A 27,256-nucleotide genomic window follows, 5' to 3' on the forward strand; every position below is an offset into this window, starting at 1 on the left:
CACGACGATCTGCCAAGCACCAACCAGGGTCCCCTTGCCGCAGCAAAAGGGGGGGTTCTTGTCCAACCTCCTCAGCCCCTGCCATGTTCAGCTAACCAGGCAGGCCAGCCCACGCCATTTTGTCTAGTTTGAAGAAAAGGAGGCTGAAGGGTCACTCCCTACATCTTCTCAAGGAGGGGAAGTGGAGCAGGAGGGCCTGAACTCCTCCCTGGTATCCTGTGACAGGACACGTGGAAATGGCTTAAAGCTGCCCCGGTCAACAGGCTCCCCAGGGAAGTTGTCAGGGCACCCTGCCTATCAGAGGAGGAAGAGCATCTGGGCAACACTCTTAATCACATGGTTTACTTTTAGGTAGTCCTGCAAGGAGCAGGGAGTTTTGACTCAACCCTTATGGGTCCCTTGTGACTTGAGATATTCCAATTCTAGGGGAGGTTCAGACTTAACACAAGGAAACATTTCATTACCAAAGGGGGTGGTCAAACACTGGAACGAGCTCCCTGGAGAGGTGGGTAATGGCCCAAAAGCCTGTCAGTGTTCAAAAGGTATGAAAAAGCACGACTCCCCCCTCCTGAGTGCCTGAGATCCTGAGCACTCAGGCAGCCACCTAATTCAGGGTAAAAGGGGGTAAAAGCGACTTCAGAGAGGAACAAGCAGCTAGTAGACCAGCCTGGAATATTTGTCACTTAAGAGACAAGTGACAGAAGTAGCAAAAGATCAGCTTTGCTCTCATTCCTTTCTCACAGTCAAGCTACATTTTTGTTCCCATTTCTGCTTGCACATTCAGGTCATTAGGCCTCAGCCATGTATGCATATTTCTTGCCAAATATCTCCTATTGCCAGAATTTAAAAAAAACATTTCTCATCTTGGACAGCAACATTACTGACTGTTCCCTCTTCTTTTGCAAATGAACATACTTCTTCAATTTTTGCTACTCTAGTTGCGCCATGAAAGGATGAAAGCTGTTGCTCAAATGCTTTGAAAGCCAGCATGAGCACTCATTATTTCTTCATATCTCTGTGTCTGCTCTTATTCTGGGATAATAGTCGTAGCCACGTAATATGAATGGACCATGTTACCTCAAATGAGCGGAAACAAGCAAAACCAGTCACAACCTGGAATGCTTCTCACAGACTGGAAAGTCTTAGTCTACAGCCAAATCCCAAATGGCAACTAAAGTACACAGATCTCAAGTGCTCACCAGCCTGAGGTTTAGCAAAATGAAGATGAGCATGGCAAGCTACAGCTACTGCTGGTCTATACTGCCTTAAAAAAAAAAAAAAAAAAAAACACCTCACTGTCTTCTGCTCAGAAAAACAAATGAAGTGGAATTTGCACTTTCCTTCTGAAGTGACCCTGATCAAGGCTGTTTGGATTATCTGGTTCATCTGATAACAGAAGGGAAATGCAGGGGAAGAGAAAAAACTCCCATTTATTGATAACACCAAGTAATGTCATACAGTTTTAATGATTTGCGTGACTTACTTTTTGGAGTGGTCTGCTAGCTGGGTCAGAAGCCATTCTGATTACAAGTGCAAGCAGAGGAAGAAATACAACTACGAAAGGAACACCACAATGTTACAACATGCTAACATAGCACCAAAGGAAATTACACAGGTCCCTTATCCAGTCTATGGCAGTACTTAGTTGAATCCAAGTTTATATCCCAGATACTGGGGGTTAAAGTATATAAACCCTCTCTTCTTCCATCCATTCACCTTTATGTAGTTAAAACAGTCTGGCTTTGAATTTGGAAAGCATTCAATTCGTAATGTTTGAATTAGCAGACATCTAGGGAACTGTGTTTTGTAACAAAGCTAGGAAGTTGGCTGAAGTGGACTGCTGTATTCCATGGAAAAGATGACCGCATTTTGCTTCTTTTGGAAGCCTTTGAGCAAATATGCATGATACAGCATTGGTGGGAGGGGAGGGGAGAGAGAAGAAGAAAGAAAAGAAAGCACATTTATACAGCCTAAAAGCAGCATGAAAAAACTACTGATTATTTGAATGCCTCCAAACACTGAAGTGAGCAACCCCAGGGACTGAAAACCAGCAAGGCATTAGGCAATGGCCTGCAGTACATGAACCAGCCCAAGGATTTGATGTCAGCTTGGTAGCTTGTCTCAACATATTTATGTTCTGTGTTCAGTCCACACTAACCAATGTAAGAAGAAAAACAAAAAGCCAAGAAGCCTGTATGGATGAACAAAGAGCTCCTGGCAAAACTCAGACACAAAAAAGAACCATATAGAGGGTGGAAGCAAGGGTGGGTAATCTAGAAAGAATAAAGAGACACCGTCTGCGTCTGAGCACACAGAAACATGACTAAGAAAGTCACAGTCCACTTGGAATTGGATCCAGTCAGGAATGTCAAAGACAACAAGAAAGACTTCTATATGTACATAGGAGACAAAAGGAAGGGAAGACTAGGGAAAATGTGGTCCCGCTGCTGAAGGAGATGGGTGACCTGGTTACACAGGACACGGAAGAGGCTGACACACTGAATGCCTTCTTTACCTTTCTCTAATAGCAAGACCAGCCTTCAAGAATCCCAAGTTCCAGAGATGGGGGAAAGTCTGGAGCAAGGAAGATATACTCTTAATGGAAGAGAATCAGGTGAGACAGTACTTAAGCAAACTGAACAAACATAAGTCTAAGAGCCTTGGCAGGATGCACCCATGAGTGCAGAGGGAGCTGGCAGATGTCATTGCGAGGCCACTCTCAGAATGATCATGGCAACTGTGAGAAGTGCCAGAGGACTGAAGGAGAGTAAATGCCACTCCTACCTTCAAGAAAAGCAAGAAAGAGGATCCAGAGGATCCAACTACAGGCCACTCAGCCTCATCTGGATAACTGGGAAAGGTATAGAGCAACTAAACCTGGAAACCATTTCCAGGCACACGAAGGACAGGAAAGTCATCAGGAATAATCAGCATGGATTCACCAACTTGATAAACTTCTGTGATGAAATGACTGGCATGGTAGGCAAAGGGAGAGCAGTGGATATTGTCTACATAGACTTTTGACACTGTCCCCCATACAGTCCTCATAGACAAGCTGATGAAGTACGGGCTGGATGAGCAGACAGCGAGGTGGATTGCAATCTGGCTGAACGGCCTAGCCCAGAGTGTGGTCATCAGTAACACAATTTAGTTAGAGACCAATAACTAGTAGTGGGGGTCAATACTGGGTCCTGTTCTGTTCAGGACCTTCAATAATGATCTGGATGATGGGACAGAGTGTACCCTCAGCAAGTCTGCTGATGATGCAAAACTGGGAGGAGTGGCTGATAAGCCAGAGGGTTGTGCTGCCATCCAGATGGACTTCAACAGGATGGAAAAGTGGGCTACCAGGAACCTCATGAAGTTCAACAAGGGGAAGCACAAAGTCCTGCAGCTGGGGAGGAACAGCCCCACACACCAATACATGCCGGGGGTCACACAGCTTGGAAGCAGCTTTGTGGAAAGGACCCTGGGGGTGCTCTGGTGTGCAACAATTTGAATATAAGCCAGAAATGTGCCCTTGGGGCAAAGACAACTAATTCTGTCCTGGGCTTCATTAGGCAAACTAACCCCAGCAGATGGAGGGAGATGATCATTCCCTTCTCAGCAGCATCCTATCAAGAAAGGAGTTTTCAGAAGAGCATGGGGAAAAAAACCCAATACATTTTTCTCATTACATTAATGCAGCCATAGGTGGTTTTTGTACTTCATCAGGAATTTCACTCTTGAAAACCTTCCACTTTTGTGCTTCAGTGCTAGACAGAGAATAACTTCTCTGAACTCAGAATTGTTTTCTTCAGTGCTGCCTTAGCACCCACCTAATGTGAATTGCATCAGGCATTCAAAGCTTTGCAGAAGTGAAGTGCCTCAGAAAACACTCAGGATCATCACCGTCACAGGAGAGACTGAGCAATTGCATTACTGCATCGTTTGAGTGAGCAGCTGTATATTGCTGAAATACTCCCATGAAGCTGACTAATTTGTCAAGTGTTACTTCTCAAACCATTAAGACGGGGGTGGTGGTGGTGTTTGTTTTCTAGCATAATGAAACAAATAATTAAAGAAACTCTAGGAAATCAACTTCTGGCTTAATTCTAAAAAATTCAGACTTACTCTAAGCAATTTTTGTACACAAGTGTTAAATACCAATATTTAACTTCATCTAGCATGATTAAATAGCTATCTCTCTGCTTAACCCAAGCGGAGGAGAGGTTGAGATGAATGACAACAGTGTTTGGAATCCTAATTACTTTGAAACAATCGTTATCCCTTTTACAGCATGTTTATAGAATGAAAAGTTCAACACTAACAGTACATCATAGGTGTGTACATACAAACACACTTCTTAAAATAAAGGGAGATACCAGAAGGATTCAATTCAACACAAGAAAGACTACTCAAACTGGTAGCTTAAAGACAAGAGTTGAACAGAATCCACTTAATATACTTTTCCATTTCTGATGTGAAATTGCTGAGCTACACAATTATTCAATTATGTGCAACAAAACTTCAGTGAAGCAATGGCCATGCTAGCAAATACCCATAGAAAGAAAGCTTAAATTCCTTTATGAAGTGACATAGCAGAGCATGCCAGGCACCCACACCCAAGACGACATCTCAGCAAGATGCAAGCAAGGAGAAAAAGAAAAGCTTCCACCATGGTTGGCTGAAAACATAAGAGGTAAACATTGCTCAGTTCCCACACATCAAAACCAGAGAGCCACTGAAACAGCAGTGCTTGATTGCAGAGCAAACAAGAGACAGAGCTCTGTTGATAATGCTGATTTTGGAAAGTTATGCTTAGAAACTGCAAGCAGTAGCCTCTGTGTTCAGGTGAATAGAACACTAAATATATGAATGTAAGTTAAAACTAATTTCAGAGCAGATATGTTGGGGTTTGTTTTGGTGGTTTTGATTGTTTGTTTTTGGTTTTGTTTTTTAATTATTATATTTTCCTAAAGGAAAGAACCAAGCAAAGTTTGAAGTCCCTGGTTGAGCTAAGAGGCAAGAGTTGTTTTAGAAGCATTAGGCAAATCCTTACTCTGAACATCTTCAAGTGGCATATTCATGCAAAGAAATGCTTCTTGACAGGGACATATGTTTTATTAGACAAAAGATAGAAAGTCCTCCTCAAAAGCACTGCAATACCAGAATATTGCATTATTCTAAGTATCTAAAGCTCATGAAAGGATGAAAAAACAGTGAAACATCCAAGCTTTTACTATTGGTAAAGTAGCAGCTAGCAAGTCCTTACGTCAGCTGAGCACACTACAGTGAGCACTGTCAATAATTCCTTTTATTCTCCAGCTAATCAAGAAACCCAGCCTTTGATATCTGAGTCATTGCTCCACATCCTGCCCCGCTTCAGCACTTCCTCATTCAAGGCAGAAGCTCCTTGCAGCAGCACATTTCAATCTCAGCACATTCAGGCAGGATACCGAGAGATCCCACACTGGTAAGTAAGAGATCAAGTTTTCTGTCTTGTGCCCTAGAAAGAGTTAAAACTGCAGTATCTGGGCTACAGCTTTTTTGCTAAGGTCTTTTAGAATTGCTTCAGCTGATGTGGACGTGAGAAAAATGGAAAAGAAACAATCTGGGTTTGTTTCAGTTTTTATTTTTTTGTTGTTGTAAGTGGCAGCTTGCTGGAGAGGAAAAATACAGACTGAGGGGTTTTCCAGTTAAAACATTTTGGCTGTGAACTCCACTCCTCTTTGCTGGCTGCCAGCTGGGGTATGCTTAGGCTGCAAAATGAGAAGTGAGGCTAAGGCTGCCGGCAAAAAAAAAAGTCAGCTTTCACCTGACAACCTAGAAGGCATCTCCAACTAATTTACGCACTGGATACAGTTTTGCCTTTATTTCTGCTCTTCCTCTTTTTTGCTTTTCTTTAGTCATTAAACTGACACACCGACAGACGGGCAGTTTCAGTTTAGGGAAGTTCAGAGAATGAACACTGGGCTGAAAATAATCCCACTTACTGCCTCCAAACGGCAGCTGAGCAAAAGAAAAAGCTCGGACAAGACATGCCGCATACTAGTCACACCAAAACCGAAACCCTGTGTAGCTGCAGGTTCTGAATGGTCACTGTTTACAAACTGACAACGTGTAACAGCAGCTACAAGCCCCAGCGCGAGGAAGGTAAGGAGTCCCATTATACTGAGCAGCAAGCACACAACCACAAAGTCAGCGCTGCACAAGACTTGAGGTCTCAGTTTGCAGCTAGCGAAGAAATCAAGTGGTGCAAGAGAGAAAAGACAAGTAAAAGGGCAAGTAACCAATTAGGAGGATTTGCCCAAGAGCTGAGTCACCGCGGTTTCTGTGACAATTGTTTGTGGATTTTGAAAAAGAGGATAACAAGATACTGTTGTACAAACAGATTTCAGATGAACTTGTTGCCTTTGAGTTTTGATGAAAGTTCTATATTAGATTAAATAAGAAAAAAACCACACAACTACAGAGGTACATACCAGTCCATACAGCAGGGTATTTTAAAAAAATATTCCATTTTAAAATCTATTTTTATTTTTGATAGCTTTTCTCTTCAGAAGAAGAATCTGTACTTACCAAGGTAATGCAGGGAGAATGGGGGTAAAAGAGAGTCACCTCGGAAAAGTACAAAGCAACTGATGTCATGAAGTCAAATTTCTTGTACCTCTGTGCAAACTTAGAATTCAGGCTCCTCCAGAGCCAGCTCATACCAGACAAGTTTGCCTCTTTGAAAACAAAATTGACAAGTATTTTTCCAGTAGACTAAAACAGATTGAGCAGTGAAACCGCACAGCTATAGATTTCAGTTCTCATGAAATCAAACAGCTTGCTATTGTTTTGAGTTTAACTTTATAATACAAATGTAAGTAACCTTAAGGTCAAGATCAGAACAGATTTTCTCCTTCTAGAGAAATCAGGAAGTTATTTTCTAGAAAGGGAGAAAAAGCAGTAGAAAGTTTTCAACTCTAAGCCCTCTTCTTGTAATGCACACCAGGGCAACAAAATATTTACCAAGATGAATACTACAAAATAGTCTCCAATCTTCAGTTGTGAAATTCCTAAAATAGTATTGCATTGATGTATACTACATTCAAGAGACTGATCTTTTCATGTAAGTCACCACTTCTTGACACTTTGTCTACCAGAGAAGCCAAAGAAAAAACTACACACAATAGCACAGTCAACTCTTTTGGGGGCTTGTTGGCTTTTTCCTACGTTATCATTGTGGGTAGCATTTACAGCTTAGTGCTAGCACAAGACAGACATTGACTTGTTGAAGCAGGTCCACAAAAATGGTCACTGGGCTAGAACACCTCTCTTCTGAAGAAAGGTTGAGAAGGTTGGGCTGTTCAGCCTGGAGAAGAGAAGGCTTCAGGGAGGCCTTATAGTGGCTTCCCAGTACCTAAAGGGGGCTTATAAGAAAAATGAGGAACAACTTTTCAGTAAAGGTCTGTTGTGACAGGACAAGGAGCAATGATTTTAAACTGAGAGTAGAGTTAGAGGAGACATTAGGAAGACTTCCTTTACTGTGAGGGTGGTGAGACACTACAACTGGTTGCCCAGGGAAGTTGTGGATACCCCATCCCTGGAAGTATTCAGGGTCAAGTTGGATGAGCTTTAGGCAACCTGGTCTAGCGGGAGGTGTCCCTGCCCATGGCATGGGAGTTGGAACTAGATGATCTTTAAGGCCCCTTCCAACTCATTCTACGCTTTTACGGTTAGTATTTAAGAATCCTTTGAAAAAGTTGAGCTGGTTTCTGTCTTCCACACCCCCAGTTACATTCCTTTTCCAATCTGTGTTACAGCCTTCCCTCCCACTCAGGACAAGGAATCTAGAGCCAGCCATCCCTGTGGAAGCTGAACATTCCTAAACATACACAGAAGGTGGCAGTCCAGTCCAGGTGGCAAGACACTGCAGACACATGTCAATGGCCAGAGCTTTGTTTCAACAGGTAAGAGAAAGGAGGAGAGGGAAAAGCCTCTGAACAATGAGATACTTTTCTGCTATAGTCCATTAAATATACATACGCACAGGTATTCTGAACACTGACCATTTTCAGAGGCATGTGGGGATGTATATACCATTGCAGATGTACCTACAGTCAGATTTTTCAGAGCGGCCTGAGCCTCGGAGGCTTCCTGTCATTGATTTCAGTTCACATCTACTCATTTGTCTTTAAACTGGCACCTCGGCACCTTCAGGCGCATCTTAACCACAAGACAAGGTGTGGTGCAGAGGTGCCTGTGCTAACAGGGTCTGGAAAAGCGCCACTGCCTCCACGTAGTGTTGCACTGGCGTGAATTCCCCGTGTTGATGGGGGAGTTACTAATTGCAGCTCCTCATCATGTTCACAGGGCTCTGCTTCTGTTGGCCTGGGAGAGGAGCTCAGATCAGGCTGCGTGGGCACACTCGGGTGCTCAGCCCTAGCCCGAGGCATCCATACCGCCTATGGTGGTTAGCAGAGGCATACCAGAACTCCCACTGGCTTGAGTTTTCCACTGTGTGTGTTGCTAGGAGGAGAAATTAGAAGCTGGTTTTGATGGTGGAAGTTTTGGTTTTGTTTAGGTATTTTTAATTTTTCCTTTTCCTTCCTGCTCACCTGGAGTACTGAACAAATAAAGCTATAGCCACCTTCAGCATGACTAGAAGTCTCCATTTTATGGCTGTAGCCAATTCCACATTTGATTGCTCTCTCTGTACGTCTTCTTTTCTAAACTGATTCCAGCCACCAGACTTTTCTACCAGCCCATCCCTATGCTAATTGCTGAAGTCATCTGTAACAATAAACTGCTGGTACTAGGACAGTTTCTTCTTCCTTCTGCCCAATAAGACAGAAGGAAGAGAGTGTGTAGCCCTTAGTCATTATCTTTTTCAAGATGTCTGCTGAATAAGAAAGGGTAAAGAAAATTAAGAAACAAAAATCCCAAATTAGAGAAAATATAATCTAGTCTAGAATATCTAGAAGTCCTTAAATATATTCAAGTCTCCATTTGCCTATCAGCCCCTAGGAATGCAAATTGCTCAGAACAAGTCTGCCTCCCCAGCACAGCAGCTTAAGAACAATAAACACATAGCTAGAGCTCAAGGAATCCAAGCTAGACAGTTCCCAGACATGGAATACTTGCTTTGACTTCATGCATGTTAAATTATGTGACTTCTTACACGGGATGTGACCGCACTCTAAGTTCAGTTAAGATTTCCTAACATGCCAGAGCCAGCTGTCTTAAAGCCATACTATTTTTTTAATCCACCATCTGTGGGTTACCACTGTTTGGTTTTGCTTTTAAAAGCAACCACAGGAAAAAAAATCCCCTTATACACAGTACAAAAGCTCAACTCACCACAGCTTTTCTAGTTACAACATATCTGTTTGGCAATGGATACCACCTCAGTTCAGCCACTGTTTCCAAGTGTCCACCTCCTTGCAGGTGTGTGTGAGAGGGAAACCCTTGAACCCATGAGAGGGAAGCCCTTGAACCCATGTTGTCGGTCTCCTGCCCTGCTAAGCTTTGTGCATGAACTCCAGCAAACGTTGCCTGTATATGATTTGCTTTACCACATCCTCCAGACCGTTTACTCTTTGCAGAAGTTAAGGTGTCTCAACGATGCCCTTTGAGCGAGTGAGGGACTTGCTCTTTTAGCAGAAAGGACAACACCTAAGCGAGACTTCAAGAGGAATAAAGTGCCATTTGCACAGATCTACAGAGGCATCAAGAGCTAAAAACCAAAACCTGACTACAGGATTCATACAGTAATTTGCCCCGAAAGCAGAATTATTCAACACAACCAGGCAGCAGGCATTGAGGCAGTGAAACAATAACAGCACCCATAGCGTCCCAAAAGAAAGCGCCTGTGTGAAACCACAGGACTCAGTGTCATTTGCAAGGATTCCTTACAAGTATTTTAGTTTTGGTTTTTAGTTTTACAGTTTACTCAAGTTTCACTCCAAACTGACTTTTGTTCTATAAAAGACTGCTGGGGACTGGTGTAATTTAGCTTTTGCTTGGTGTATTTGGAGAGTGCAACTTTAATGAAGAGTGGGGATGATGGAGAAAACAGGCAAATTATTCATGTAGAGAACAGGCAGTTGTTCAATTTTTTAAATTATTTCTACAATTTAGTTTTGCATGCAGGTATTTTCCTCTCATGCTTCCTTGTGCATACATTATGGTGCAGTTCTCTGTATTATTTTATTTAACTTTCAATTTCCTTGCAAGGCTGCTGGAAAAACTAGGTGCAGTGAGATTGAGGAGACTGCTATTTGCTTGATTTTTTTTCCCTCTTCAGTTTAATCATAGTTAGCTGTAGAGTCGAAATGTATTTCTCAACTAAGTGCATTTGAAGTATAATCTCTTCACCTTTGGCTTCCCAGATGTCGTTTCCTAACATCTGAGTTTCCTCATGTTCTACATGGCCAGATGCTTAAATTCTGAACCAGAACTCTGTTTTCATAAAAGCAAACTTGCTTTCAGTTCTTTTCTCAGTAGCCTTGCCAGAGCAACATCAGCTGTCACCACAGCTAGAGAGCTATCTGAGCTAGAGCCAAGCAGATCCCTGCCATCATTTCTGAATATTATTTTATTTTGACATCAAGAAAGAGAAGAGCATCCATAACTCTCTACAGTGCTCTTGCTGAGGGATCCCAGCTTAAACTCAGTTGTTCTTTTTAAAAAAGTAGATTTACACTGTCTATAAGGAGTTGCTGCATTTTGCCTTCTGCACCCTTGCATGCATGCAAACTCACACTTGTGTCACTCAGACTCCGCATGTTCCAGCCACCCAGCTTCAGAGAAGCTGGCATTGCCTTTTTCTTCCCTCTTATAGAAAACAAACAGTGCAAACAACACTGAACTGCACCCAAAACACACTTATCTTGCAGTTACTGTCTCTCACAGTTACCGTGAGCTTTTATTTTTCTAAAAGGTGACAGTTGTCACCTGGAATGTCCTATGCTATCCAGAGAGGGGCCTATCTCTTGAATAGTTATGATGGAGTCTGCCCAATAGCCACATTCAACCCCTCCACCCACCAGAAATACACATTTCTGGATTTCCAAAGGAGGTGGGGAGGAGGAGGAGGAAGATGCCCAGTAGCATTTGTGAAATCCAAGAGGCAGATGGTAAAAGTGATTGTCACCACTTTTCCAGGTGTACCACACACCCAGCAAGGGCCATTCCATGGGTAGGTCACTCCCACGCACTTCTTGCTCAGCCACCCCTAGCAGTGTTTCTGTCTACTCAGGCTTCAAGCTAAGTTTTCCTTGTAGCTGGCAGAATTGCAGTTTGTTAGTAGTGCTGCAGCCAGCTGCCTGGGGCGATGCAGTGTTTGGCACAGGCCAACCACACTCCAGCAGCTGCCTATCCCAACTCCTACCATGTCACACGCTGCTTATCTGTTAGCAAAATGCACCCAACTGGCTTAAAAGCTGGCTCAGACAGCTGCACATCCTGCAGCAGCTGCATTGGAGTAATACTTCCAAGAGATTTTTGAAAGCAGAGCATGACTCTGTAGGAATTTGAGGACCCTTTGTGCTAGGATCTATGGAGTAGAAGCTATTAGAGCTTCTACTGTCTCCTATAGCAAAATTTATATTCTTTTACAGAGTGATTATTTTTTGTGTGTGTGTGTGATATGAGGAATTAACCTTAGCTGACAAGACTGCAACAACATGAAGTTAAGAAGAATGAGAGGTCCCTGGGGTACCCACGCTATGCTACATATCTTGTATTTTCCAAGTCCTCTGCTGGAAGAGAGGGAAGGGAAAAAAGGAATTAAAAACTTAGAGGTTAAAAGGTTTCCCTGGAAAGATCTCTGCCTGACTGTGCCAAGCTAGAGAGTCAGGGGTCAGCACTTTATAGGTGACTAAAACTCATGCAAGTCCCTATACTATAACACTTATTTTAGTATCTCCTCCCTCATTTATTCATTCCTCAAATAGGAATGAAGCAGAAAAGAGTGTGTTCATTTATACTAGAGCATTGTCATCCACCGACTAAGTATACTTGGGGGAAAACCAACTAAATAAACGGCTCTTGGGCTGACAGCTAGGGTCCATTAAGGCCAAGGAGAACAGCAGCACCTTGCTGAGCACAAACTCCTGTTACAGCACCAGGATGTGACTGCACTACAGTCTGGATGAAGCCTTAATATTCTCAAATCAAAACCAAAATGCCTAATTAAAGCTCTGGAGCAGCTGTAAGGGAGGTAACACAAGGTACAGCTGAGGTAAAAGTCATGGCTAAGACCACCAGCAGCTCAAGACCAGCAAGGTACAGATCAGAGACACACCATGACTTAACTCTGTTTAGGCCAGGGCAAGTATTTCTTCTCAGATGGCCCCAGAGCCTGGGGGGCTGCAAGGGTGCAAAACTAATCCTCAGACATTTTGCCTACCCTAAGCAACCACTTAGGAACAGGGTTGCTTCAGTTCTAGAACATCCATGTTCCCCTTCAGAGCTGCTCTAAGGAGTTCACTGTCCTTCAGCAGCCACCTCAACTTCATCTCCCAAATGACTGTTTACAGCATGAATGAAGGATTATGAAAGACCAACATGTAGCACTCCTATGACTGTTTATTTAGGGGACTGAATAATAGAGTGCCATGATCATCTCCGAGGTCCTCAAAGCCTAAGACATTGTAGTAATGAGGCTCTTCAAATCCCATCTGGTAGTAGAATGGGGACTTAAGGGCTTTAAACTGCAGGAATGAGGTCAGTGTGTTAACATCTAGAGATTTCCATGAGTGCTCAGAGGAAGTGCTTCAAAACTAGGCCACTGGAAGTTTACATAGTTTGAGTGCTTTCAATGAAAGATTTCTCCCTTGTGTTCAACTCATAAGCTTCTGCTTTGTTTAACAGTTAAAGCACAAAAAACAAGGTACATAAAGCTACAAATCACACTAATAATTGCTAGTTAAGTCTCCACAGATGTGTCAGCAAGGGAAGCAAAAAAAAAGAGCTTGTTCCATTATACGTGCTCACAAACAACAGATATTTGTGACTACAAAAAGGGCGGTCATAATGTTTATATACCATTTAATAGTGATCTAAAGATCCAAACAAAAAATTTCATTTGCCTGCATTATAATGACAAGTCAATACATTTGGCAGCAAACTAAGTATAATGCCTTATCTAATCAATTAACACTCTGTACTTTTATATCTGAGGACATCATATCCCTTTCCCTGTGAGTTAGGTATACAGTAGGTTGCACAACAAGTCCCATTAAACATTGTTCTCCTCACTTCCTCAACTGAAATTCCAAGATGCAGTTTGGGTAAGCAGTAGGTAATCTCCACATTCCCCATCACCTAAGATCAATCAACTTAAGTTCTCATCGAATGTATGAGCTTTTTTTACTAACAAACAAATGCAAACGGGAAAGAGTCCTGTCTTTCCAAATCAAAGTTTCTGTATAGTTTTGACTCCAAGCATAGTCATTTCTGAGGCCCCAAATCTTGTCATACATTACCACAAATACTCAGAACTCAGGCTTCGGCCACCTCCAAAAGATGAGTTTGTCATGTAGTGTTAGTGGCAAGAGAGGATGTGGATTCAGGCAGCCCAGCTGTAGGAAACCAGGGTGGCTCAGGAAGCATGTGTCTTCCCAGCAGCAATAGAAAGACTCGCTGAGCTGCTACAGCTATCAAGACTGAAAGCAATGGGTATATTACATTCACAAAAATCATCCTGCCTACAGCTTTGTTAGACATCTCCCTAGAAGTGTCTACTTCCCTAGAATCTGATGGCAAAGCAGAAAATCGATCATCTACTCTAGCAGTAACAGCTGTGCATTGAATAATATTTGTGTTTTAGGAGATCTTGACTGTATCAGAAAAGCACTCATAAGTACTTTAAGACATGCAAGACTGGACAGACCTTCAATCCTAACAAAATATCCACAGCATACTACAAGGTGCCGGAGAACCCTGCAAGATATGGTTCTGCCTCTATACTCTGGGCATGGCTAATACTACTTTAAAGTATTTGACCAATGATTTTAAGTGGATCTTCTGCAAGAACTGAATAAAGTAACTTTTTTTTAAAAAAAGACAGCAGAAGTTTTTAGTTAAAAAAACCTAAGGACAAACAATGATCTCTCACGCATAAAGAAACACAATCCCTTCAGCTGGTATTTTACATGTCTTGCTCTAACTTATGGAAAGCAGGGCTACTTATTGGTGTATAATGTGTATCATATGACAGAAAGCTAAGATCTTGTCTCTGATCTGGGTCAGGGCTCACTCTTACCTTAAGAGATCACTAAAGCAGAGACTATAAGAACTTGATAGTAAACAGTTTTGAAGAATTATCACAGCTAGGTTGCCCAACATTTATGTCATGGCTCTAAGGTACGCAGACAGATAAACATTTGAGAAGACTGGCTGTGACTATGTAGTTGCAGGGCCATCTGCTCAGTTATGGGTGGCCTCCCAAGTTATAGTGGTTCTCTGACATTCTTGGAGAAGATAGCCAAGGATGCAGAGTCATAAGGTTACATTATCAGAGATTTCCACTCATTCACATCTTGATTTTTGATATTGCTGGAACAATACAACACATCTTTGTGCCCTTTATCTTCCAAGGCACATCATGTGCCCAACTGGCGGTTTTCTGCTCTGCAACACATACTTAATAGCATTTCCTAGATCGGTGGCACAGATCTAATCACTGTAATGCTCTGACCCACATATTTCTGGATTTCCAAAGAAGTCATTATCTAGTTTATACAAAACCTTATCACTTTGTGCACAACTCTAGCCAAGAGCCTGAAGGGTGCCAAACAGAGGTGCCACTGGCACCTGTTACTGTGCAGAAGAGCCTGTATCTTTGTTATGGCACAGTAAAGACCAAACCAGCTCCTCCAGCTACTCAGATATCCTAGATGACGTCTAGTTGGGCTGCAGCCTGTTCAGCCCTTGTAGAAGGAGCTGCTGGTCCTAGATCATCCTAGGGAAAAAACCCTGATGCAAGATGCTATCAGGAGGTATTTCACAGGGTGATCGTCAATGGAAGGGAAAGAGCAGGCATTCAAGGGAGATAAGTGCATGCAGTGGGAGCAATGAGATGTCACATGAGGGGCAGTTCAGCTAGAGCACTGTCAAGAATTTTAAACAACATTATTGAAGTTAAATGTTGCTGTTTTGGAAAGGAAGGGGCTCAGCCACCCCTGCCACTATAGAGCAAAGGGGAGGAGGAAGGGATGAGAAGGGGTCAAGTAAGACAGCAGAGAAGTTGTCTCCATCTTCTGCCAGCCTCTCCACAAACAGCAGCTGCTGATCCTTCCACCTTGGTGGCTACTGCTTCCTCAGACTCTAGCTTCTCCTTGCAGACCAGTGCCCTAGGCAGCTGCCTCCTGTGCCTGAAGGAAGCTGCTATTTGCAGAATCAGGTGCTCAGTGCAGAGCCCCATAATGCAGGACTTCAGATGATGTTCCTTTAGATCAGATCATTAACTGCAAAGATGTTTGACTGTATCTATTATTCCCGAGAGGCTGATAATCTAATCCATTCACAAAGCTTACCATCCTCAATGGGGAGCAGTGAAGCCCAGAGACCAAATTGTAGGTCAGTGCAAAGCACTGCAGAATTTGCAAGCCTTATTTAGGATGTGCATTTCACACCCTCAACTTCCAGTCTGGGGCTAGTTGAAAACATACTGTAAAACTAAGTTTACCTAAACTTTCACAGGGGCTTTCCTGTATTGAAAGTGTAGAACCGCAGGGAGGTCAGGCTGATCTTTCACAGCATGAAAGCTTGTGGTTTTGCACAAGCTGCTCTTCTTTCTTTTCAAGTCATTACTTACCAACACGCTTAAAGCAACATAAACATAACAGCTCTGCTCAGAATCTCTAACACTGAGAATGGTTAAGTTTGATAAACTTAATTACAGGAAGAGATAACAGCAGCTACCCATGCGCTGCTTTTCTAGTGTAGGTGTAGCCTGCCTGCCTAGCCAGCAAGTTGCCTTTATAGCAGTTATACAAAGTTGATCCAGTGACTCCTTGCTAAGGTACTTTGATCGGACCTCCACCACAATCCTCAAGATGACCTGATTGTCCACTACCAAGTGACCATCAGGTGCTACTACAACACAAGACACCTTGGTAGCATTCATAAACTCGACACCATCTAGTTGCCTTTAGACATTAAGCCTCCAGCTTACTTTCAGCCACGTCCTGCTTTCAAATGACACAGTAACCAGTGAAAAGGTTACGTGGCTACGACCGAGGTAAACTCCCCTTGCAGAAGTGAGACAATTCACAATCAGAGGTCCATTATCACTGAACTATATCACCTTAGAAAAAGCAAACTAAAGACCACTTGAAAACCAGCAACTTTTAGGACTTATATTCCCCACATAGTTTTGGGGAGCTATAATCATCTTGCATATTGAGTTGTCATCTTTATTTATTGGGTTCAAAACTGGTTTATTTTTTCCTGTTTTCTCACAATCCAAGATGATCAGTATCAGACAGTTGTATGAAGATGCAATTAAAAATTCACAACCTGCTTTCTTGAGAAAAGTAAGGCTTATGTGATTCATGCCAAAAACCTGCCTAATTCCTGCCTCTTCTCCCCAATATCCCTTGTAACACTTGGACAAGTCTTTCAAAAATAAGAAAAAAGAAACCACCCAGAAGAGATTCCATTAGCACTGTTGTTAAGGCAGGAGAAAAAACAAAACCAAGGTAGCCTGTAAAGTCAGCTCTTACAAGAGTCCACAGAATTTGTGTTAGAGAGCAAAAGCACTAACAGCAGATGACAGATAATCCATTCCAGGATTCATTTGCCCATTCCATGCACTTTCATGCAGTTTTCTTCCAGCAATTAAGGAACAACAGTTTGTCTTCCCTTGACACAGCCATTCTACTAGGGAATACAACAACCAATGCAAAGCACTTCTAATCTGACTGCTAGTAACTCTGTTGTTTGGGCATCCTTTGCAATACCACCTGTATTGCTGTTGTAGTAACAGCACTTGAACTTTCTAGTCTCTCTTTCCTAGTTATCTCTATGACAAACATGAGAGTTACGCTCCTCAGCTGTTGCCAAATAAGAAAAATAAATAGAAGTATTCCAAACAGACCTGAGAGCCATCTTCCAGCACTTCAGCCAAGTACAGCCCTCACAAAAATAATTCACAAGAAACTTTTTACTTTCCTGTTGGAGACTGCAGAACTTCAAGACACTGAACCACCACAGAAAAAGGAAAAAAACACACACACCCCTCCATCAAGACACGCACATTTAACTATAATGAAACAACTTGCCATACGTTCCCCACATACACCTAAAGGACAGAGTAGGCAACGTGAAAATTAATAGCATGCACACAGCCATAGAAAAAATAGCATACTGCTGTCAGAAAACGGCAAGGGGGAGGACACCACCTCTTTCTTCACAGTTCTGAATAGAAACTCATCTATAGGAAGCAAACATGTGGTCTTTCAGAGTGCTTTAAAGGAGAGGAGCTGCTTTCTTCACTACCAAACCCCAAGCTTGCTACTTTGAAAATAGGCCAGCACCTCCCTGTGTGGTCATGATTATACATGGGGGTAAAAAATGCAGTGCTACTGCACCGATAACGGAAAAAGCACTTTTGCTGGAGGGACAAGAATGAGACAAGATCTGATCGTGCTTACAATACTTGAGATGGGCGACTCACATTGTAAAATGATTTGGCTGAACTAGATCTGAACCAAGCATCAGTAACAAAATCTGAAAGCTCTAAGAAGCTTGAGAAACATTCCAGAGTAAAGGGCCTGCAGGAAGTGCTTATGAGCCCCACTCTTCTTTTTCCTACTTACACAAATTGATTATTCAAGATATTTCCTTCACACAACACATACATCTCTCTTAGCTATCAAGCCAATAGCCTACAGTCCTCCAACATGCAGGCAAAATAACTTGGACATCTCAACACAACTCTATGTTAGGTATTGTATTGTTAGGTATTGTATGTACTACTCTGTGTATGACTGTTCTGCACTTGGAACAATTATCTACAGCTTAGCAAAACAAGCATGAAGTACTTATAGGCACTTTTAGGGGCCCCTACTTAGGATCCTATTTGTGTCTATGTCTGATGGACAAAAGCTAATTGGACATTAAGATTCTTGTGCCTGTAACACAGCCATACAATGAGAAACTTTCTGCTCCGATACTAGAGCAATTAGGGTTTTTAAAGACCATAGGCTTCAGCTTTGTATATACTTTCAAAAAGCAGGGGTTGGGAAGGCAATTCCATTGGGAGGAGGGGGGTGGGTGTAAGCCTGCAATATTTGGTAACTGTCAAACTTATTTTTACCACTGGTTCAAGAGTCCTTGAACCACTAGGACTTAATCTTTTTACTAGTACAAAGTATTCCACAAGTACTTTGTGCTTTTCACTGGATAACTATGGAGAAGGCCAAGATGGGCTCCTGGAAAAGGGAATAGCTCTTCATTTTCTTAGTCATTTACATTCACTGCACTTATATGGTTTTAATTGCATAAGAAAAGGTGCAACTGTAACATGCAGGAATATCAGAGGCACTTCATCAGGACACAGGTGGTACTGGGTACATGCTGAGAATTACTCTCAGGGAAAGCTGTTCTACTAAAAGTTCCACCCACCTCAAGAAGTTCTCACAAACTGCAGCTGCAGGTCTGTTTGCCACAATTAAAAAAAAAAAACAAACCACAAATAAAGCCCAGACACGTTCACTTTTGCTTTAACAGGGCAACGATCCTAGAGTCACAAGCTCAGGCAGAAACTAGCTCATTTTGGTTCAGTAGCTCTGACATCAATGAGTTGATTAATACTGTTTATTGGCCCCCGGATTTGTCCCAGGTTTATAAACACTTTATGATGAACAGTTGCTTATAAGCATGTTCAAACTGCATTTTGTAGCTTAGTAGAAAAATCCAGGATGTGATTCAGGTGGTTCTTCTAACTCAGAGGAGCCATTGCCACAAAGTTTGTCTTCCAGGTGTACAAGCACTCAGCAAGGTGCCCTGCACAGCAGTCGGTCAATTCAGTCACAAATTAACATCATTCTCTGGAGAAGAGCCAAGACCAGTTGTACCAGCCTTGATTAATCTCAGTTTCTTTTTCTCCTCTCACCCTGGCATCCTGAGCTTTCATTTTCAGAACTACGGTTCCTAGTGTTTCCATGTCCAGTGCAGCAACTACAACAGCATTGGCTACTAGTTCACTTCATTCACCTGTAAGGCTCACCACTTTCTTGACAAATACATAGCACTTTCCTAGAGGACAATAATAAATATTTTTTGAACTTCATCCAGCTTTCTTCCTTCTCTCACCCATCAGAAATATACATCCAAGTGGTTGTACCGTTACAAGTCAGGCAGGAGATGTATTGCCTGGTAACAGGTCTGATAGGTTAAAAAAATAAACTATTATATCAGTGGAATTGTGTATATATATCATTAACAACATCATCTTGCCTTGGAGAAAGGCAGTTTCTACAATATGCAAGTTAAAAATAGCTAAGGAGAGAGAACTCAGGAAAACAGTGGTATCCTTGACCCTGTTGCTGGCAGCAGTTGCCAGCAAAAATAAGCATCTGCAGACTGGGATTTTCCCTGCTTTCACAGTATCGAGCTGGAAAGTAATTTTGGAGAATGGAAATTCTCTGGCATTAGTGTGTTATACTTCCTCCTAGACAAGGTGCTAAACAAAAGTAATAAAGACATTTTATTGACTATCCCACCAGCTCAAAGTAGTCTCTTGAGCCTGAAATAGTTTCCCTTCTGCTTCCTAGGAAAGTCCCCCAGAATTTCCCTTTCTCCTTTTCCCTTGTGACCAGGCTTTATCCGCTATACAAATTTGAAAGTTCAAAGGGAGGGAGTTTTCCTCTTTCCTTCTTTGGACTGATGACATTTACTGAGGGGTTTTTAAACTCCTGGCTTGGTGTGAAACATAAGTGCTGACTGAAGAGAAGAACCACACTTTTAAAATGGATAATATATTGAGCAAGACAGTTAAAGCCATTGCCACAAATATTTGTGAAATTATTACACTAAATTCTGACAGTTTGTCAGTTTAAAAAAAATACTTTTCATTGAAGCTTTACGATATAAATAGCTGAATACTGTTTGTTGTTCCTGTTCAGCAACTCACTTACTGTCAAGTTACATCCTCCCTAAGTTTTATGGCCCTTTAGCTGCACTTTGTCAAGACACTGTACAGATGGGATGAAGAACAAAGATAAACAAAAATCACATTTGTGAGCTTTTAGAGACTTATCAGTTGTAAGAAGCTGAAGAATTCAAAGGCTGCTGAGATAACCTAGGTGCAGGGAGCTGAGGTCAGATCACACGTCTGCTTCAGCGTTGGCCAGACAACAAACCCTGCTTGAGACAAAGGCAAAACATGCTCCTGCTTAAATCACCAAGAGCCCCACTGAGCCAGAGGGCTGGTGTCTGGCTGGGGCTGGGAAGCACAAAGCAGCTGCTGCTCCTGCGATGCCCACCTGTCCACAGCACCCCACACCATCCATCTCTTTGCCAACCATTAGCCCTGCTCTGTCCTTTCTGTGATTCCTAGCAATACTCTTTTTCCTGCCTTTCCAAGAAGCCCAAACCAGCTCTGTACATGTACCAGGGAGTCCTTATTACTAAGCCCCTTACTAAGCAGGGGAATAAAGGAAGAGTTAAAATAATCATGAGGTCTCCAACATAGATGCAAGTTGAGGAGCTTAGCCCATTCAATGATGGATCTGTGAACTCTGCAGAAATCTGATCCAGAGAGAGGTATTTCAGGTTATGCAAGCAATAGATTTAACAGTATTCAATGATCCAGTCTTTCAATGAGAAAGATTTCACATAGTGAGTCTCTAATCCAGATTGCACAAAACCCGTTAAAGCAAATCATAACTACAGTGGGAGGGAAAGGCAACAGGACAGGCATAGAAGAGCAAGGAGAAATACCTGCCCACCACACCCATAATATGTAAGAACTTCCCCTCCATTTCAATCCATTTTGGTTCTTCTTGCCTGTGTCTGATTTATGAGGAGCTATATACAGGAATTAATATCACTTGACATAGTGGGTAAAGAAAAAAATAAAGTGTTAGGTACTTGAGAGGACTAGAGGAATGGCAGCAAGATAGTAGTCCATCCATCTTCTCTCTTATACCAGTACAGCCTACAAATGTTTCTCCTCAGCTTATGGCCAGCAAGAACTTGGAACCTTACACACACAGGCAATAAGAGGGCTGGCAAAACTTTTTAGAGGTTATGGTAATAAGTAGGCACCCAATGAGAGCCACTTTCATAGAGGTTAAGCTCTCAACTCCAAAACCATACTAGTAACACAAACAGGATCATCTGTCTCCAAAACAACTATCTTCACATCATCCACTTCAGAAATATTAGTATTGGTCAGTGCCATGATTTAGTTCCAGCTGGCAGCTAGGACCACACAGCTGCCCACTTACTCCCCTGAGTTTGGATGAAGGGAAGAATCAGAAGAGCAAAAGTGAGAAAAAACTCATGGGTTGAGATAAAGACAGTTTAATAGATAGAGCAAATGCTGCACATGCAAGCCAAGCAAAACAAAACATTCATTCACTGCTTTCCATGGGCAGGCAGGTGTTCAGCCATCTCCAGGAAAGTGGGTGTCCATCACACATAATGGTTAGTTGGCAAGACGCATGCCATCACTCCAGATGTCACTCATCTTTATACACTGAGTAAAGCGTCATGGCATGGAACATCCATTCGGGTCAGTTGGGGTCAGCTGTCCTAGCTGCATCCTTTCCTAGCGACTTTTGCAACTCCAGACTACTCACTGGTGGGGCAGAAAGGCCCTGACTGCTTAGCAACAACTAAAAACTGCAGCGTGCTATCAAAAGTATCTCTCATCTCAAATCCAAAACATAGCACTATATCAGCTTTAGTAAAAAAGTTAACTCTATCCCCACTGAAGCCATGATGGTCAGTGTTGTAGTAATTCAACAAATATCTTTGTTGACATTAGGTAATTTATTGTCTTCAGGACTCCTCACATAAGTGAATCTAAACACCTGCTTAGCTGTTTGTTTGTTGGATAGAGTGTTCCAGAATCAGGTAATGCCACTGATTTAAAGGTCAGTTTGAGCATGTGCCAGAGGGAAAAAAAAACCACACAACAGTGAAGAATGAAAAATTGAAGTACTTATTTTTACTTTAACAGTTTACTCTACAAAACATCTGAAAAAGAGGTAACACAGTAAAACAAGATATCATCATGACAGTATTAGAACCAGATATTCAGACAGGAACTTCCCCCAAAGTCAGAAAAAGACCCTAGCCCACAACATTGATTCAGCTGAAGGAACCCTTGCCTCTTTCTACATTGTCACTTGGATCTATTTCCTTAAGGTTATGGTCTTCTAAAAGGCAAAACAAAAACCTGCACACACGTGCCTTTTTCATCTAACTGCAACCTCCTGAAAGAACCATTCTATGTTCTTGAGAAAAATTTATTCATCAAAAGAGAAAAACATTTTTTTGGAATTGGCAGATAAAGAGCAGTGGAAACTCTCAGAAGAGCAAAAAGGAATTGAGAAAAAGAGGAACTTCGAGGGGAGCTGTCAGAATAACATTACAAAAAGGAACAGTGATTTTCTGGTTTCTCTTCAAAAGTTTCACAAAAGGGCATGAGACCCACGCACACCACTAGTCACAGGGAGTCAGTCTCACCCAGTAAGCACAAGGCTAGACAAAGGGTGGGATCCACCATATGCTGTTTAGGTTGTGCTTCCTCAACTACCATCCAGACAGCATTAAATCTGCAGCACTCAAACCCTGGAGGACTTATAATGTGCAAGACAGGGACAGGTGTGGCTGGAAACACTTGCTAGGTATTTAGAGGGCAGAAATCACTCCTTAAGTCAATAGTCTTTCCCAAAGAAAGCAAGCGAATGAGAGGCATTGCCCTGCCACTCCACATAGCAGCTAGTTTAGTGGTCTCTTGAAAACACGACCACTAAACTAGCACAAAAGTTATGTTACATGGAGGACAAAGCATGTTTGAAGAGAATGGGACTAGAGCCTGCTACTGAAAATTACAGACCTTGGGTTGACATTTACCCATAGGAATCAAGCAGGTGACAAAGATGGAATTCCTCAGAAATGACAGCTGGAAATATAGAGGTCATGGATCTTGATTGCCTAAGAATTCAGGCAGACCAAACATAATATGAATTCACCAAATACCCACAAGACTGTAGCATCATTTGATCGGTGTTGAATTCTGCTCACGTGTGTACCAACAGCTTGCTTCCTTCTGAAACTTGAAACGAAACATGCCACATTTAGCATCACTCCCCTGAGCAACCCAAACCCTTCCCATTTTGAAAAGCCGCAGACAACTTCAGTGTAGTCTGAGACCTATGAGAAAGGTTATTCTGAAATCAAAAATAAAGTTCAATTTACTGAGCATTCCAGTTTATCAAGTGTGCTAGCTTGCACACACTCCCTTTTTAGCCAGACACATCCAGACTTTTGCTGTTTTCCTCCAAACCTTTGGGACGTCTTATTTCTGTATGTGTGAAAAAATTCCTCCTTACCAAAATTATTTATTCAAAGCCAGGGGAAGGTGTTTAAGTTCCTGCTGCAGTAGTCTGTATGGGCTAGAGCTTTCCACCGGGAGCAAGTCACACACCATCACTCATTCATTTTTTTTATCCCTGAGAAGGAATAATTTTTCATATTAGATAAGCATTTGATAACAATTTTTCAGTCCCCAGAGCCTGCCTGTAGCCCTCGATAAGCCTTAAATAGGCAACAGGAAATTCCAGCAGCATAGGGAAATGTAAGCAAGCCCAAAGCCACCGCTCCACTCACCACACGCCACCTCCACAGCATAAGGGGTGTGACTGGAGCACAGGGAGGGGAGAGGGGGCATGGACAGCATACACAATGCTCCAGTGCACAGGAGATAAGGACAAGTTCAGGGACTGTTAAACAGCCATAAACTGTGCTAAAACAAACAAACATGAAAACCAGACCAGCCGCCCTCACAAGCGCAGAAGTTTGCTACAGTGCACCTGAAGGTAAGGATCTCAATCCAAGACTTGGCTGCCACCACAGCACGTTTTGCATCCTGAAGCTCCAGATATTCCCCCAGGAGGCAAAGGGCACTTCTTTCCGCTGCCTTGAGACGAGAGGGTGGATCACCCAACAGGTAGCTACAGAAGCACTGCCTGCCACCACTCACGAATCTCCAGAAGATTGCTTTCAGATTAGGGTAATTTATTTCAAAAGCTAGAACCCTGAAAGTAAAAATCAGTGTCGTTTTTGTATACCTTCCAGCATGTCCCTCAGCAAGATATCTTAATATCTTTCTTTGAACTAATTATAGGACAGGTCTCTAAATGATGTGTCATTCTGTTTATAGGGTGCTTTCAGATAGGATTAGAAGTAATGACCCAGTTTCGGTACAGAATGTTGCATCATAAGAACTTTCTCCAAGAAGCCAGACCATAATTTCTGCTTGCAAGCTCACTCATTATCTTTCTATTAGCTTTTATCTAAAGGCAAAAGGACTGTGTGGTTCCGTGAGTGAAGAGCATTTAAATATATGACAGAAAATTGCCTTGATGTGGATAAGAAATAGTAAGGCAACTTCTCTCCACTCAAGGTTCTCTCAGGATTTCATGACGTCAGAGACAAAGGTCCCTCCGTCCTCCTATTATAGGGATCAGTATAAGGATTCAGTTTCATTCTTGGTGGTCACCACAGAGAATTATCTCCTCCGTGTCAAAAGGGTTCCACCTTAGCATCTCCCTCCCTCCCTGCCCAGCACCCTGCTTCAGCTTATAGTCCCATAACAGCCTGTCATGATTCTTCTCTAGATTCAGTTCCCAGATCCTTTCCAGACTAGAGTCCAAACTGATCATTCTTTGCAGTGAAAGCATACAGGTGCACCATGGCTACAAGCCATTGCTGGACTGATCACTCAAACCAGCTCTTTTTCTGATACCATAAGCTGACTGCTCAGCCACCAGAACTGCTGCCCATTGTATGATCCCAGGTGGGTGACACTCCAGTTGCACCATTGCTGATGACCAAACATCTGCCTGCAGAAGTCAGAGCAAAATTTAAGGCAATAGAAAAAAAGACAAGACATCTGCTCACAACCTGGCCCCCACACTCATGTACAGGGCCTCTACCCAAGGCATTTTCACCTCTTGCCACCCCAGACATCCTGATCATCAGAGCTGTTCAAAAAAGAATGGCTTTAATATACCACAGCAGCACTATTTTTGGGATTAACTTACAGAAAGTACCATTTTCTTAACTTATTTTAAAGGAAGAATGAGTGGTCCACAAGAACACAGCCTTGAACAGCAGCATTTAGATTTTCTCACCCCCACTCCTCCTGCATTGGAAAGAGACAACTTGAATTAATTTACTTTGGGACAAAGTCCTGCTATCCTACAGGCACTGGGAACATTTTGTTATTTGCCTACTTGATTAATTTAATTTTATTGCAGGCTGAGCTAACATGTTCGACAAATGGCCTTGCACACTTGACCCAAAAGTTGGATGACAAGGATATTGCTAAATTCAGAGTTTTGGAATTTAATCATATGTTTTAATCGCACTACATGCCTTAGTTATATCAAGTAGGTTAGCATGTCAAAGAGTTACTAGTATTGTAATTCTTCAGGAAGTGGCTCTTCATTGCCTTGCATGGTCAATTGTTTTATCCTCTGAAAAATAAGTCCTAAATAAGTCCTTTACCAGATTAAAGTGACCAGTAAATTGATCAACTTTTAAATTTGAAAAAAAAAAAGTCACAAAGAAAAAAACTTGTTAGTTTCCTAAATTTCCATCTTATTTAAGCCAGCACACTTAAAAACAAGATAAAAAAAAAAAAAGACTTCAAACAACAAATAAGAAGAACATATTTTAAATGCCAATCCATGTGGTGACTGAAATATCTTACACCTGCTGAACTGCACAGACAGGACCAGATGTCCCCTTTAGTGTTCCAAGAACAATTCTTACAGCAACTCAGTGTAAGAATTTCTGTTCCAAGCAGAGTCAGTTCAATCCAGAAAGAAATATTATTTAAACTAAACAGTACTGGATTAAGCTAAAATTAAAGGTCAAGTGCTCCAGCTAGACCAGTCTGAAATATTCCTGTGGTTAGATGCTGCTTCCTAAAACAAGGTTGCACATAAAGAAGGAGCAAGGCAGGTCTTAAACTTCAACAGGGAAGCAACCAAAGTGTGTAGGTGGCTAGAGAACTCAACATTCATGTGGAATTCGGATGCAATTTGGTATTTCAGGTCTTATCCCACTTCCCCTCCAGCCCAAGACTTTTGTACAGGTATTTGTGATAACCAGAACCTCCACAGGGGCTCTTGGGAGTAAATCAAAGCCAAAGATGAAGACAACCTGGCTGGGCTGGAACAACCACCTTCATGCAGATCTTGAGTCAGAATCAGAACTGTTAGAAAATGACTCACTTTTCAGAAGAATTACCTGACTTTAGGAGCACTGACTTTTGGCTCATTCCTGTCTGCTACTATTGCACCTTTACACAGATCTGTTAGCTGGCTGCAGCTACCAAGTTTTGAGTTGTCTCTGCATAAGGAGATAGAAGGACCCTCTTTACCTAAGGAGAGAGTGGGCATGGCCACAGGACCACTACAGAGCACGGCTACAAACTGCCAGATGCTAGGCCACCCTCCTTCAGTCTGATAAAAGACTTTTCTGCTGCCTATCAGCAAGTTGGTGTAGAGCCCTGATCTCTCCACATCCATCTCATTCTTGTCCCAGTGTCAGGCCAGAGCACAGGATAAGTTCTCTCCTGGTGAGTTTGGAGAACAGCTTTATGTGGAGTGGAACAAGTGTATGATGCAGAGAGGGAGGATAAACTCTATGGGGCACCATGGAGAACTAGTCAGGTAGGTAAGAGTAGCCATCAGTGTCTCATTTTCATTTACAGAAGTCAGGAAACACACACAGATATGAAATAAGCTCATTTTGCACAAATTTATACCCTTGCTGGAAACAATAACGGTTACAGTGGGGAGGGAGGCAACCACAGAAGTTAATCAAAAACAGGCAGGACACACTGTGTTTAATGTCAAAGAAGCCAAAGACAGCAGATGGCTCGCACCAAGTATCAAGAAGGGGCCAGTAAATGAAGCATAACTTGGGCTTGGCCATGAGGGAGAAACACTGAAATCCAGCTCTCGGGCCTTGCTTCTCCCAGGAGGCACCATTACGCCAGGAACAATAGGCAGGAGAACGGCATCAGCAC

The 27,256-nt window shown here is 42.3% G+C and overlaps 1 protein-coding gene across 1 annotated transcript in view; it reads left to right on the plus strand.

Moving 5' to 3' along the window:
* Nucleotides 1-4,573: 4,573 nt before the first annotated feature.
* Nucleotides 4,574-27,256, plus strand: part of LOC106885636 (ICOS ligand-like) — a 34,728-nt gene continuing 12,045 nt past the window's right edge. Inside the window, exons 1-3 of the mRNA XM_014937987.1 lie at nt 4,574-4,681; nt 5,308-5,455; nt 7,791-7,937. The gene's annotated coding sequence lies outside the window, so the exon portion shown is untranslated. The remainder of the gene's footprint in view (nt 4,682-5,307; nt 5,456-7,790; nt 7,938-27,256) is intronic.

Source organism: Calidris pugnax, unplaced genomic scaffold (genome assembly GCF_001431845.1).
Source record: "Calidris pugnax isolate Ruff unplaced genomic scaffold, ASM143184v1 scaffold25, whole genome shotgun sequence".
NCBI classification, from domain to species: domain Eukaryota; kingdom Metazoa; phylum Chordata; class Aves; order Charadriiformes; family Scolopacidae; genus Calidris; species Calidris pugnax.